Source organism: Spea bombifrons, chromosome 2 (assembly GCF_027358695.1).
Source record: "Spea bombifrons isolate aSpeBom1 chromosome 2, aSpeBom1.2.pri, whole genome shotgun sequence".
NCBI classification, from domain to species: domain Eukaryota; kingdom Metazoa; phylum Chordata; class Amphibia; order Anura; family Pelobatidae; genus Spea; species Spea bombifrons.
The window spans coordinates 103856528-103870308 of record NC_071088.1 but is presented as its reverse complement, the minus strand read 5'-3'; the positions used below and the strand labels follow the sequence as shown (position 1 = coordinate 103870308).

The following is a 13781-nucleotide window of genomic DNA, read 5'->3' as shown; positions in this document are numbered from 1 at the left end:
GTTAAACATTTTGTTTTGAATGGTACAAGGAAGATTTATTTAACTTTTGAAAACTTTTTTATCATAAAAATGTTCTTTTATAATTATAAATTATAATTACATTGTTTTTTTCTTATTTATGTTTCATCAACCCTGCAAATATATATCAACCTTTATTTATGTTTTTTCTTAGTTTTAATAATCTAAAAGGATGTATTCTGTGAAATCCTAACAAGGTATATGCAGTAAGTTTGACAGGGTATATAGTTTTATTCACCTAGAAAATAATGCTTATAAACAGTATGTATCTATATGTATGTATGGAAATATAGATTTCTAGATTGTTTCCCCTATTTGCTGCTAAAATATCATCACTAGATGTTGGATCATTGCTATGGGGACAGGCTTCCATTTATCCCCAAGATCATTGCCGTCAAGCACTGATCCTGGACAATTAGTAAGTGTTCCATCCCAAAGGTGTTTAGTGGAGTTGAGGTCAGGGCTCTGCGGAGGCCACACTACTCTTGATAAATGTTATCTGTGAGGTCCATTATAGCTATTCCATCAGTTTCCATCTAAAAAGACATCTGAGGCCGTGAAAGGTATATAACATTACATCTTTTTCTATGTTGGCCCAATGTCGACGAAAAACTCCTTAAAATTGGATGTCCCTTTACTAATAGGTATAGGTAAAACAAGGATAAGTCCAAAATCCACGTGTGAACAAAATAATACTAATAAAGAATACTCTCCAAGATAGCAGCTTCCAGAAAACACTTTTCCTCACGGTGCTCAAAGACACAACACGATAACCATGGAGCGCATATACATGGGGAGAAACAAAAAACAACACTAATGGTGTAGCAAGTAAACACAAAAAAATAAAAAAGAGGGGGTGTAAGTTGCACTCACAAACTTGTTGAATAGAAAAGGCTCATCAGGTTCAGTAGGATTTGCAGGGTTTAATATCATGTAAAATCTATAAGAACAAACAGACCACAAATGGTGCAGTATCTTCACAATTCAGGGAAGAGGGAGATCTGGATACACTTACAGTTCAGCAAGGCACAACTATATGTGAATAGTGTGCAAAAACGCAGTGCAAACCCAAGTCCACTGTTGAAGATCTATAGTCTCTACGCGTTTCGCCAGTGGTTCGCTGGCCTTTCCTCCTGAAGAAGCCAGCGAACCACTGGCGAAACTTGTAGAGACTATAGATCTTCAACAGTGGACTTGAGGCCTAGTCCAGAAACCATGCAATACAGCCCCTCCTCTGCAATACTTTACAGACTAAGCACATTACAATGTTTTTTCCACCAAAGAAATGTCAGTTGGACTATCAGATGGCAAAATGTTATTAATGTGTGTTAGGATGCTGCAGACTACAATGACAGTGAAGTTTACATCAGCCCAGTGATCATAACCGGGAACTTTAAGGCTCAGGCTGCCCAGAGGCCTTCCTTGCGGGATATGAAAAGAAAGCCCTGCTGACATCAGTGGGCAGTCCCGCTGACATTAGCAAGCTGACGTCAGTGGGCAGTCCTGCTGAAGTAAGTAAGTGTTTCTGCTGACATCATGGGACACACAGCTGTTTAACTGGGAAATAGGTGGGGAGTGGGGTGCCGGCCCCACAACCATCATGCTACATGCATCAGTGCTCAGCCATCCAGTGCTCAGCCTAATGCTGAGTGGAATTAAGTCTGAGCTTTCAATGCAAAGTAAAGATATTACTGAGAGAAGGCATTGTAAGATATTTTGGCAATCAGCTATTTCCGAGTGAACCAATCCCAAAGGTGACGGTGACTAGTATATAGATGCTTGCTACATTCATTGTAGAAGACAGAAATTTAAAAATAATGTCATATATAAGAGGACAAAGACTGATGTGCAGTTAAGGTTACCTAGATGTGTGGATGTTTATTTGAAAACTTAAATACATTTTGAAGAGCAGTTTTATCATGATCCAGAGATAGGTGCACTAGTTAAGCTGCCAATTTTAAGATCTATTACAGTGGGGAAATTGTCAGGTACAAAGACAACTGAGTAACAGATTGCAGTGTTCCAGGTGGAATATGATAAGGGCAGGCAAAAGAGCTTTAGCAATGGATTGGCAGATAAACATGTAGATTTTGACGATTTCATTTAGGAAGGAATGTCAACTTTTAACCAGAGCCTAAATATAATAGAATATGCCTTTTTTCCAAAAAATACCTGCCAGGCATTGTTTTTTTCTGACTACTTTATAGATAATTAATTAGGCAGACAGCTAAAACATCTTTGGACAAAATGCAAGACACATAAAATGTGTCACTATATAAAAAAGTACCTGTCATGTCAATATACACAAGTTTTGAAATACACTTAAATAAGTCTACAATAGAATACATAAAGCCACCTTCAATCAGCTGTTTCTATAGGAGTCAAATATTTTAGTTTTCTCAAAGGATGAACTATAATGATTTAGTACCTTTAAGTATAATACTCTTCACATAGTTGGTAGGGTAGGATGTGCTACAAAGTTGTTACTTTTTATTATTTTTTAAAGGATTTGATTGAAAGTATAGTGGAAGAAGACAGTATTGTTGAGCTGAAGAAGCAGTAGAAGCTTGGGGCATTATTAATGAACCTCCGTGCACTTTTCACATTATCATAAATGACAACACACATCATAGAATGCTCCCTCCTGACTCCTGAGAATGAAGTTCTGTTATCTCATTTGTGTATTGTAATTTTAATTCACTGTAGTTCCAATCCAGTACGCACAGCAGTATTTTAAAAAAATTACTCTACACTTTATCTTGTAAGTGTAAAAAAAAATTGTTCATGTTATAGCTGTGTTTAACTATATTATAATGGATGAGAATATTTTAGAAGTATTTAAGACATGAGTCTTAGTAATGTATATTGTGGATCTTCTGTGGTTGTTGATCAAGGAAATCACAATTTGCATTATGTTGTAGAATGTTTGCATTACAACATTGTATCAAGTGGAATGAAGGACAACAATGGTTCTCGGCATGCATTTGCTAGGTGCTTTTGCTGGTGTAGGGGATTTAATTGTATATACTCTACTGTGCATGGTTGACAGAAGAGTTTTGCTGCCGTCTGCAAAAACTTGGTGATTCATGCCGACCTTCCCTAAGCATTAAGCATGGCTTTCCATTTGCTTACGATTTCTAGAAGGAGAAAGCACAGCCCTGGTAGACTAGCGGAGAGAGGCTAACACAGATGTCTGGTATAGCACACAGCTTGAAAACAAATGATTCCAGGTATGATGCCATATTCTGATGCTATGTGCGGCATCAGGTACAGCTTGGAAAAAAAAGATTGTGTTCCCATGAGAGCTACTGTTAATATTTAATTAATTTGCAACTTTTCACAACAAAGAGAAATATCCACTTGCTGAGGTCACAGTGTGCATAAGAGGTCTAATTGGATACGTCATGACCTAAACATGTCACCTGACATAACTAGCTGCGGAGAAACATTTTTGTCTGTGGAAGTTTCCACAGAATATAAGAATATGTTTAGGAGTCTTACGGCGTTAAGGAAATCCCAGATTTCCAGCTCTCTCAGAGCACAGTTATGGTTTCCTCTGATTTTCACATTCCCGCACTTTTTCCTGACAGGCCTTAGAGTAGTGATACCATTTGATGTATATATAATTTTGCGTACTTTATAGCCTTCAGATAATACGTGTTACTAAAAGATATATTTTGTTAGACATGTATTAGACATCTGCACATGGCTTGGCATGGGGTGCTTCCTAGATCAGGGAGTTAATGTTCAATTTATCCATAGATATTGAGATCCAGTAAGCGGATCCCACAATAATGTATCAATTAATATATTGGGGTTCTGCCAAAAGAAAATTGTATAAAAGTAGAAATTTAAACAGCTATGAATATGCCTTTCTCTCATAACTGATTCATGAAGCTATGACCCAAATGTCAAAACTGAGATTTCTACAAAGTTTGCAATCGCACATTTAATTAAAGCCTGTGTTTTTACTGCAAGGAAATGTGTTACGTTTCCCTCCAAACAAGATGTTTCAAATATGTGTTTTCTATATACTGGATTAATTAGATTGAAATTTACGGTTAAATACATTTCCACAGTCCGTGCCGTAAAAGTCATAAAATATTTTGGCCTGTTTCTTCAGTAAATTTTGATCATTTGCAATGGCAGGGGCATGACTCTTTTAGTAAAGCTAGTATTGAAGACTCGAGGACTTTAAAATGTCTGTAAGGTGCACACAATTTCACAACATCAGTGCAGAACACAGAGCGACTGAATCTATATTTATATTAAGGACATGTGAAGGTTAAATATGTCACTATCCGATAAAAGCTCATATTAGAGGGAGCAAGGGGAGAACAGTGTGTGTAGTCTTTTAGCCTGCTGGGAATAATGGAATGGTGAGAATTCCTTACAACTGCACCGCAACACTCAAAGTGACACAGCCGTCTACAATATTGCATGAAATGTACAGTTTTAAAGAAACATACATGCTTATGAAAAATAATACATTTGGTCCACACACTGCACAAGGTAATTTATGGAATGGAGAACTGTTTGAGACCATCCTGCCGCTCAATGTGTTGATGTAGGTATATAACGTGGGTACTTAAAGAGGGAATATTAAGAGTTCTTTTCATTATTCTTGCAAGTAAAGATAATCGCCAATGTGTCGTAATCAATATGTTTAATTAGAAAGCACATGGTACTTTACAAATTACCTACATAAAACATCTGGAAATGCTCGATAAGAAAAGCCTTCTTTTTGCCCAAAATGATACCGTTTTTAGGTAAGTAGATTAAGTGACATTAGCTTTAATACCTTTTCAAGCAAAGCAATCTGCAGAAGTGATAATGGATTAAAAAGTAAGTAGACCCATTAAATTGGTTTTACAGGATCATGGCTTGACCACATGAATTAAAAAAACGACATTGCTAATTACTGTTGTAATATGTGCTATGTTAACAGTTGATTAATTTTATGCTATATTTAATGTAGACAAAGCTAACGGAAGAACTTTGCTCTTAATACTAATGAATGTTATGACTACAGATTGTACAAAATATTTAACAAGAACTGGCACTGGTATTGATATGCCAAGTAAACCATTGTACTGAAAAGTATTAACTTTGTATTTTAACAGACGTTGCGTTTCTGTTGAAACAGATGAAGTCATTAAAATGGAAAACCTGCCTTTTATTCGAATGAAGCATTCTATCTTTTTTAACTTCCTTTACCTAAAAAAATAAAGTTTCATTTTTTTAATACAACAATTGAAACGGAATTTTTTTGTGGCCGTATTATATGAAAAGATGAGTAAAAAAAAAAATATATTTCTGCCGCATTAGCTGGAATCTTTTGTTATAATTCTTTTTATTGAATCACAAAAATGGAATTAAAACATGACGGTATCGTCACTTAATGCAGCCATTCAAGTGCTACAGCAGTACTTTATAATTTGCCGGTGTGCTTAATTTCTGCAGCAAGCAAATATAGAATAATATTAAAATGTTGACTAGAAGAGTGAAAAAAAGCTATTAAGGCTTTTATGTAATATGATATAATAAAAACATTAATGCTTAACCATATTCCAATTTCCGTAACGGTTACGCTAAGAAAAGCCCCAATCTATCACGTCTATCAGAAGTAGGTTGCCAGATCTAAAGAGGAACTCTTTCATTCCAGATCATCAACCTTTCCGACTTGTATGATCAATATAGTTAACAAAATATCTTAATTGTAAGTACAAAAAACTTTTTTGTGGTACTGTTTGCGTGTTGCCTCGTATTGATATTCAAACTAAGCCATGCACAGCATGCTGGCTACAACTTCATGGCTATTAATAGGATTCAACATCATCACTTGGTTATCTCCGGGTTATTACAGACAACTGACATGCCCTGACTTTCCCTTTGGTGAGTTGTTATAGCCGGAAAATATAAATCTGGGCAATTTAAGAAATGGCACAGGTGTTAGATGGATTTTACTTCTGGATTCAGTTATGTTTTTTACTTCAGATGTGATAATTCCACTACAATGTAAGGGCAGTGCCCTTGGCCCAATGTTGCATGGAAACTCACCGATTTCTTTAATAAATTCTACATAAGACTATTTTGTATTTGTAATAGCAATTTCTAAATGTTACTGTAAGCGGGTCAATTTGTTCAACAGCTCTGCCCTGAGAGCCACCCTTATAAAATCTGTTTAAATCAATATATACAGTACATATTAGTAATAGAATTAAAACATAAAGGTTGATACAAAAAAAGTGCTATATGTTAATTAACACCTTGGCCCTGCAATGTTACAGAACACTCCAATGCTTTCCTTACTACCTTGTAATATTTTACACTTAACAAGATGATTTTCTTTATACAGGTATTTCATTTGTCCTGAGAAATGCGTGTGCTCTGCACAGTATGGCCCTTTCCATTCACTGACATGTTAACCTGTGTAGCCGGCCGACTTCTGTCTGGGCTTAGTCCTGAAAACACTCGCTCGGGGAAACATTCACTGACAGTGCGCTCCTGATGGCTGTGCCTATATGAGCATGTGCAGAAACTAAAGTCAGAAGCAGCCACTAGTACAGTGAACTAGTGCCATTAAGAAATAAAACAATGCTTAGTTTTATGAAGGCAAGGCGTGAGTCAAGCAGTCAAAGATTGTGTATGTATGTAAATTATATATATATATATATATATATATATATATATATATTGTGCAAAAGTGAAAAAAATGTTGTAACCTAAGAATGCTTTCAAAAATAGACAAATGCAAAGTGAGTGAACATAAGAAGAATCTATCAAAATTAATATTTGATGTGACCATCCTTTGCCTTAAAAACAGCATCATTTCTTCTAAGTCTACTTCCTTTATGCTGAATCAGGGACACACCACTCCTGCAGGAAAGTGGTGTAAGCAGGGGCACATGCAGGCTGTTTGGGGCAAAGGTGGTACAAGCAAGATGTTTGGGGGTACTGAAAAGCTGTACGGGGCACAGATGGCACAAACAAGCTGCTTGGGGGCACTGGCAAGCTGATTGGGGACAAAAATGCCACTAATTAGCTGTTTGGGGGGAAATGTGGCCCCTGGAAAATGTTACATGGGAAAGTTGAGGGTACCATACCCTGTGGTTTCTAGTTTCGCCCCTGCCTCCAGCCTTGAGACCATGAACTTCAGTCCTTCCGCTACATCGTAGACTTGCAGGTCTGTGTGTGTGCGGTGTGCAAGTCTGTGCTGACTATCTGGAGTTGCGAGTGCCAAGCTCCTTGAATAACAAGTGTCCTTTAAGTGTACTGCTAGCTATCTGGACTGTGCAGAGTATCACTGTCTAGCAGCTGCAGACTAGGACTTCCATAATGCTATAACTGCAGCAGCTTGATTGGCTACCCATTAAGTATGGTGAAATACTCCTTACATAGCTGTCTTATAATTTTGCAAATAAGAAAATGTATTTGTCGGCAAAAACTTAAAATCATGCCAAAGTCTACCATTTTCAAATGGCAAAATGAAATTATATGTTCCCTGCTGTTAGTACAATGTTCTAGGCAGATAATTATAGTACACATTTTCATGATAAAACAAAAGGGATACAGGTCCCTTAAGCCTCTGCCAGCCTCTGACTGATGTTCTGGCGACCGTCTTTGGGACTTTTTACCAAATAATGGATTTATTAAAAAACAAACAATAACTAACATATTTTTGTTGAGAGTGATAACTTAGGTGTATCATTTCCCCACTGAACATGGACAAGCTCAATTTATGCTATTAAAGTAAAACTATATAAATTGTCACTTAAGCAGATATAATTTTATAGCGCTGTATGTTAAAATATTCATTTATGGCTCTGAGAAAGGAAAGGGAGAAAAGACTTGACTATTTGTATTATGTGTTAAATATTGCAACTGGGCACATCTGCTAGAAATGTTCTGTGCATAATTGTGATTTGGTGAATTATGCTGATAATTTTCACTTGGAATAGCAGAAGGGATCTTGTGTATCAAATGATGATTCACTCCAGACTAGGGACATTATATGCATCAAACATAACGTGATACTATAGTTAAAACAGTAATTTTCCTGAAAAAGAAGTCTATTTTGCAACCGGCAGTAATGTACATTTAATTTTAGGCATCAATTAAATAAACATATATGAAAGTGAGTGCAATTGATAAGCACAGCAATTATTTTGTGCCAGTTAATTATAAGATATAATTCCAAACAAGTAACTTTTTTTTCAAATTTAACACTCTACAGATCAGTATACTAAATAAACTTGTATAATAGTATTCATAGATTAAAAAATAAATACATATATATGTCAAACACAAAACACTTTACCAGCAAACCATTGGGAGACAATAACTTTTTGTCCCCAGGATCTGCATGATTACCTCAGGGCACAAATTTAATTAGATTTTCTAATTTTGACACATTTTGCCAACAATTTTGCCAATATGTTTTCCCAGCTAATAAAACTTTTTTTTTTTTTTGTTTTAAATTAAAATGCCCGAAACAATCATACTAATTTTAAAATAAAAATACAAGCTATAGGCGATTTTAATACATAGTAATTTGGGTTGGAAAACGACACAAGTCAATTCAACCTTGCTGTTTATCTTAAAGAAGGGAAAAAGCCATCAATGAATCAATCTAAAATTGTGCCTCAAAAAGGGGAACAATCCCTTCTTGACTCCAAAACAGAAATCTGATTTCTCAACAATTTATCCAGTCCTTTGACCAATTATATTCCTGTATATTCTTATTTGCTAAAAAAATCATGTAGCGTATATTTAAAAGTATCCATTGACTCTGTAGTGCTCTTGCTGTAAAGAACTCCTTTCTTGAAGTCTGAATGGGTGACCTGTTATTTTTTGCACAGTAAATAAATTCAGCTAAAAACTGTGAAGGTGGCAGTTCCTCTTTTATACTTTACAACTGATAGCCACTACCCGTTGTGAGATAGGTCTGGGATCGCCCCTCGCTGAGGTCAAGGGACAAGTGCCCGTCTTCATTCAAACCAGGCAAACAGCAGTAAGTTCGTGCAATCTGACACAGGGTCAGGTTTATTAGAAAGGTTGCAAAGACAAAAGAAATATAACAACACAGCAACAAAAGAAATACCTTGCCTGTCCGGCACTTACTATACAAGGGATGTCCCTCACTACCAGCTGGAGAGCTTCTCTCTGCCAACTTAACATAATATAATATGTCCAGCAACCTTTACTCACATGTCTCTCCCACAGACAGGCTTTCTGTGTCCTCAGCCAGAGAGAGCTACCTGCCCTCCTGGCTTCCCTTTTATATCCGCCCTCTCATTCACCTAAATTAATCACCTAGCAGGTGGAAGTCTCAGGTGTTACTCCACATAGGAAAGGAATCTAGGAGAAACATACCTCCCTTCTACCACCAATCCTACATGAATGTCACACCGTGAAATTAATAAATAAAAGTACCTAATAAGGTACAAAGACACATATGATTCTATATCAGAAAATGGGTGGGTAAGGATTAGTGCTTTTGTTATTACTCAAAATATTGCACAGGAAGTTGGGAGTGTTGAAATAATCTCATCCAACTATATGAAAAATACATCAGGTTTTAAACATTTTAAAGTCCATCGCTAGAATCCTTTATGATAGATTGATATGACAGAATTGTCATATTTTTCTACTAACATCTGAATTTTTTTTTTTTATCAGAGCTCAGGTGTGAGCTATTTTCCTGTACAATATCTACATACAGATTTACATTCTGTGAACATTTTTTGTACAAAAGGTGAAATGATGTACGTGAAGCACAATCTCTGGGAAAATGATAGCTCTGAGATTAGGCCGAAGGAGTAACTCCGTGATAATGTCACTGCCTTTGCAGCAGATGAGTTGAGCCATGTCGAAATCCTGGTGTCAGCTCTCCTTTTGACCTTAGGCAACTTACTTTAACTACATGAGCCCTAGGCACAAACTTTTTTAAGTTTAGTAGAGCGTACAGCCATTGTGCCTTCAAAACTACATGTACAAATCTAGCTGGACTATCAGTATTGTCTAAAAATATTACAAAATACTATTGTCGGAGAATGACATGCATTTGTTAAAAAGGGCCTTGGAGTATTTTATTTCTTCAACTGATGGTAGAACATACTGAAATGTATCCTTCCCTCTTATATCAGCTGGGATTATTTTGCTAGCATTGGCCGTGTTCATAGCTACCTCCGTACTATGTTTTAAAGATCACAATTTATCCAGAGTATTCACTGTTCAATCTGCTATAATTCCACTAAATAATAATTTTGTATACAAACAGTCCTACAATTTGCTTCATTGTTACGTGATGCAGAACACTCCTATATCCGAGGAGTTAAAAATTGCACGTACTTATCTAAATTCATCATGATGAAGGGCTTAGCATCCTAGCAGCAAAAACTACACAGCATGAACGTTTATAGGTGTCATTCCATCTTCCATCTGTTTGTAAGGATAAGAAGCACCACTGAGTCATATTCTTCACTGTGGGTTTAATAAATCTTAATGGATTAAGGTCTGTACTATCTAAAAATGACTGTTAAAATCATACCAGCCATATCTCATCTTTATGTACACCATCTCTTACTGACATTATGCAGTAGAGCACATTTAGGAACTATGTTTCGCCATTATTCTTAGCTGTAGACAAGCTTTCCTGCTTTGTCTAGAACATTAATCAATTAGAGTCCAATCATCTATTTACGAAAACCTTATCAAATTGTGCAGATATCTCCCATGTATAAACCATGCCAATAGCTTTTATTCTTGAGTTCCTTCAAAAGATAAGCGCCAAAACTGATTGATTCTGATTTCTGTCTAACATTTTGATGCTTATGTTGTTGCTATTACGACATCTTTAAGTGCATTTCAACTTTTAGAAAACAAAAAATCCACCATTTGAGCCTTGCTGGGAACAACTGTTCTTAGACTTTTATGATTTGTGCTTGTCACGATTAATGGAGTTCACCTGGTTCATCAACATCAATGTTTTAGTGAAAAGTATGTCTGGTTACTGTATGGTCAGCGGGGACCTTTTATTGAAATAAGTGAAATCAAGGTTTGCTTAAATAATTATATATAATTAAATATACCCTGTGGGAGTGTAATGTTGGTAATTACACAATACCCTTGCAATTATTCTTTACAAATATCTAAAATATTTCTAGATAAACATAATGCAGGACGTTACTATATATATATATATATATATATATATATATATATATATATATATATATATATATTTTTTTTTTTTTTTTTTTTTTTTTTCCCCACTGTCAAACTACTTTGGATGCTCAATAGACTGCAAGTTCTTCTTGACTATTCCCTAAACTATCTTATGGGTTCTATGTATACCTGCATCCATTTTTCTTCATCCTTCATAGCAGAAAAAAGTCATGTTTCTAGACAACAGATATTTTTTTGAATCATAGCACTTTTGGGAAAGTTTGATGTTATTCTTGGTGATGACTTAACATGATTAACAGTGTAGTTGGTGGCTTCAGGTTCAATATCATTACTGATTTAAAAGACAAAAGCAGGAGAAAAACACATATATTATGTATCATTTAAATTAATATCATATATATGATATAGTCAACTGACCACCAATAAGAAAGTAGAGCCTTGTGTTTTGATTGATTTACCTTCTTAAATTAGAATTGCTTTTTGATTTTTTTTTACATTATAAAAAACATAATAACCATTATGTGTTTTTGAAAACTGCCTTATTGTAAATGTCTTGCTGGATGGCCAAAATGATTGTAATGGAATCACGGTGGAATCACTCTTGTAATAATATAAAAGGCCAAAATGAAACCTGCTCATAATTGTTCAAGTACTAAAAACGATAGTGTTTTCCAAGTGGATTTAAACAATATATGTATATTTATCTATGACACATTGATGGTTCTTGCGCAATATTTTCCTGGGCCACAACTTCCTGTCTTCATTCTTTTTGTCTAGAATGTCGCTGTTCATTAGATCAGCCATACTGTGTAGACCATTTGCAACAGCTGTGGCAAACTTCAGCCTCGAGGGCTGCAAAGAGACCAAGATTTCTGAATGCTGCGTTGAAAAACAGTTTTAATTAAAAGTTTGGTTTTTTTCATCCAAAAAGATGCATTGTGCAGGTCCATATGAGCCAAGCTATGAAGCCCCTGGCATATTCGTAAATCAACATATTAACTGCAAGTACACACTTTCATTTAAAAACATTTTGTTATTCATAGGCAATATAGTTTTGAATATTGGCTTCAATAGCCAAAAAATGCATGCAAGAAAAAAACATGATCTTTCAATTTTTCATTGTCATAGTAATTGACTAGCCAAGGTCTGAATTTCCATAAGGTACATTAAGCACAATGTAAGTTCTGTTGGTCTGTCAGCAGGGAAGGGGGTCTTACTGCTCAAATGATGTTGCATCCTAATTCTATTAATCAAGCACCCACATTGCTATTGATATTTTTGTAAGATAATGGGAATAGTGGATAGCAATATCTATGCATAAGAGTGGCTGGAAAATAAATAAGCACTGCTTCTGTACCTCGGAGACTCTGAGCCAAGAATATTTAATTATAACCAAGAGACTTGGATCATCCATCCATTGAGTATTTGACTAGTATTCTACTAACATGATTAGTCAAAGATGTGCCACCCAGGCGTTGCTCTATAAAAAAAATAAAAAATAAAAACTTCATCAAAGATTATTACCAGAGTAGAGATCAATATAGGTCCTTTCAATAGGTCACTAATACTTATTTTCAGATATTGTTGATAGAAAATGTTTATTTTTCTACAGGACAAATCATGTGCATATTGGTGAGACTGTATCTTGAATATTACCTTTGCCTCTGAGTTATAATTCTTTTGGAAAATGTTCATTTCACTACATATTTCTGTGACATAAAATATGCATTTTTTTCTGTTATAAAAAAGACATTTCCGCTGTGGCTATAATTATTCACAGTGTGGATCAGTTCAGAAATGGAACACATGCGTTGAGTAATGAAAGTGGTCAGTATAGCCAAGTGTAGAGGAAGATCAAAATGTATTGCTAATAACAGATTGCTTGCATACTAAAAGTAGTAAATTATTAAAACCACTTTAATGTCTTTCGCCGCTGTAGTGTTATAAAGATGTGAACAGTACATTACCTTTTACATTTTACAGTAATTCTTTATTCTGCTCTACCAGAACATTATTTGCAATATAGAAATGTTGTACATGTGCTCAGCATTTTTTTTTTTTTTAGTATACATGGGTTACGTTGTAGAGACATCAATGTTCTAGACGTGTGATAAAAAGATAATAAACCTCAGTTCCATTCATTCAGCCATTTTGCTGTAAGGAAATAATTGGCTTATGGCCATATACACTCACTGGCCACTTTATTAGGTACTTCTTGCTGGTACCGGATTGGACCCCCTTTTGCTTTCAGAACTGCCTTCATTCTTCTTGGCATACTTTCTACAAGGTGCTGGAAGCATTCCTCAGAGATTTTGGTCCATATTTATATGTTAAAATAAAAATACAGCATATTTTTTTTTGTATATGAAAATTACAGTTGGGGGGTATTTTTTATGCTCTCTCTGTGTCTTACCTCCCTATGCAAGGTTCCAGAAGTTGACACATTCAATTTGCACATGCTACTAGTCACCGTCGGTAAGCGAGGACTGAACATTATTACCTTATCTAAGAAAAGAATACTACCTACGTGTACACATTAATAAAAAAAGAAATACATGAAGATGCATTGTGCC

General features: G+C 35.4%; 1 protein-coding gene and 1 long non-coding RNA gene across 4 annotated transcripts in view; both read right to left on the bottom strand.

Annotated features, from left to right (window-relative positions):
* PCDH9 (protocadherin 9) overlaps nucleotides 1-13781 on the bottom strand; it is an 807764-nt gene that overhangs the window by 320506 nt on the left and 473477 nt on the right. The window lies entirely within an intron of this gene.
* LOC128473284 (uncharacterized) lies at nucleotides 9036-9339 on the bottom strand. The gene is made up of 2 exons (XR_008346263.1): nucleotides 9219-9339; nucleotides 9036-9157 (listed from the first exon to the last, which is right to left on the bottom strand). It is a non-coding gene; the product is annotated as an uncharacterized LOC128473284 (long non-coding RNA).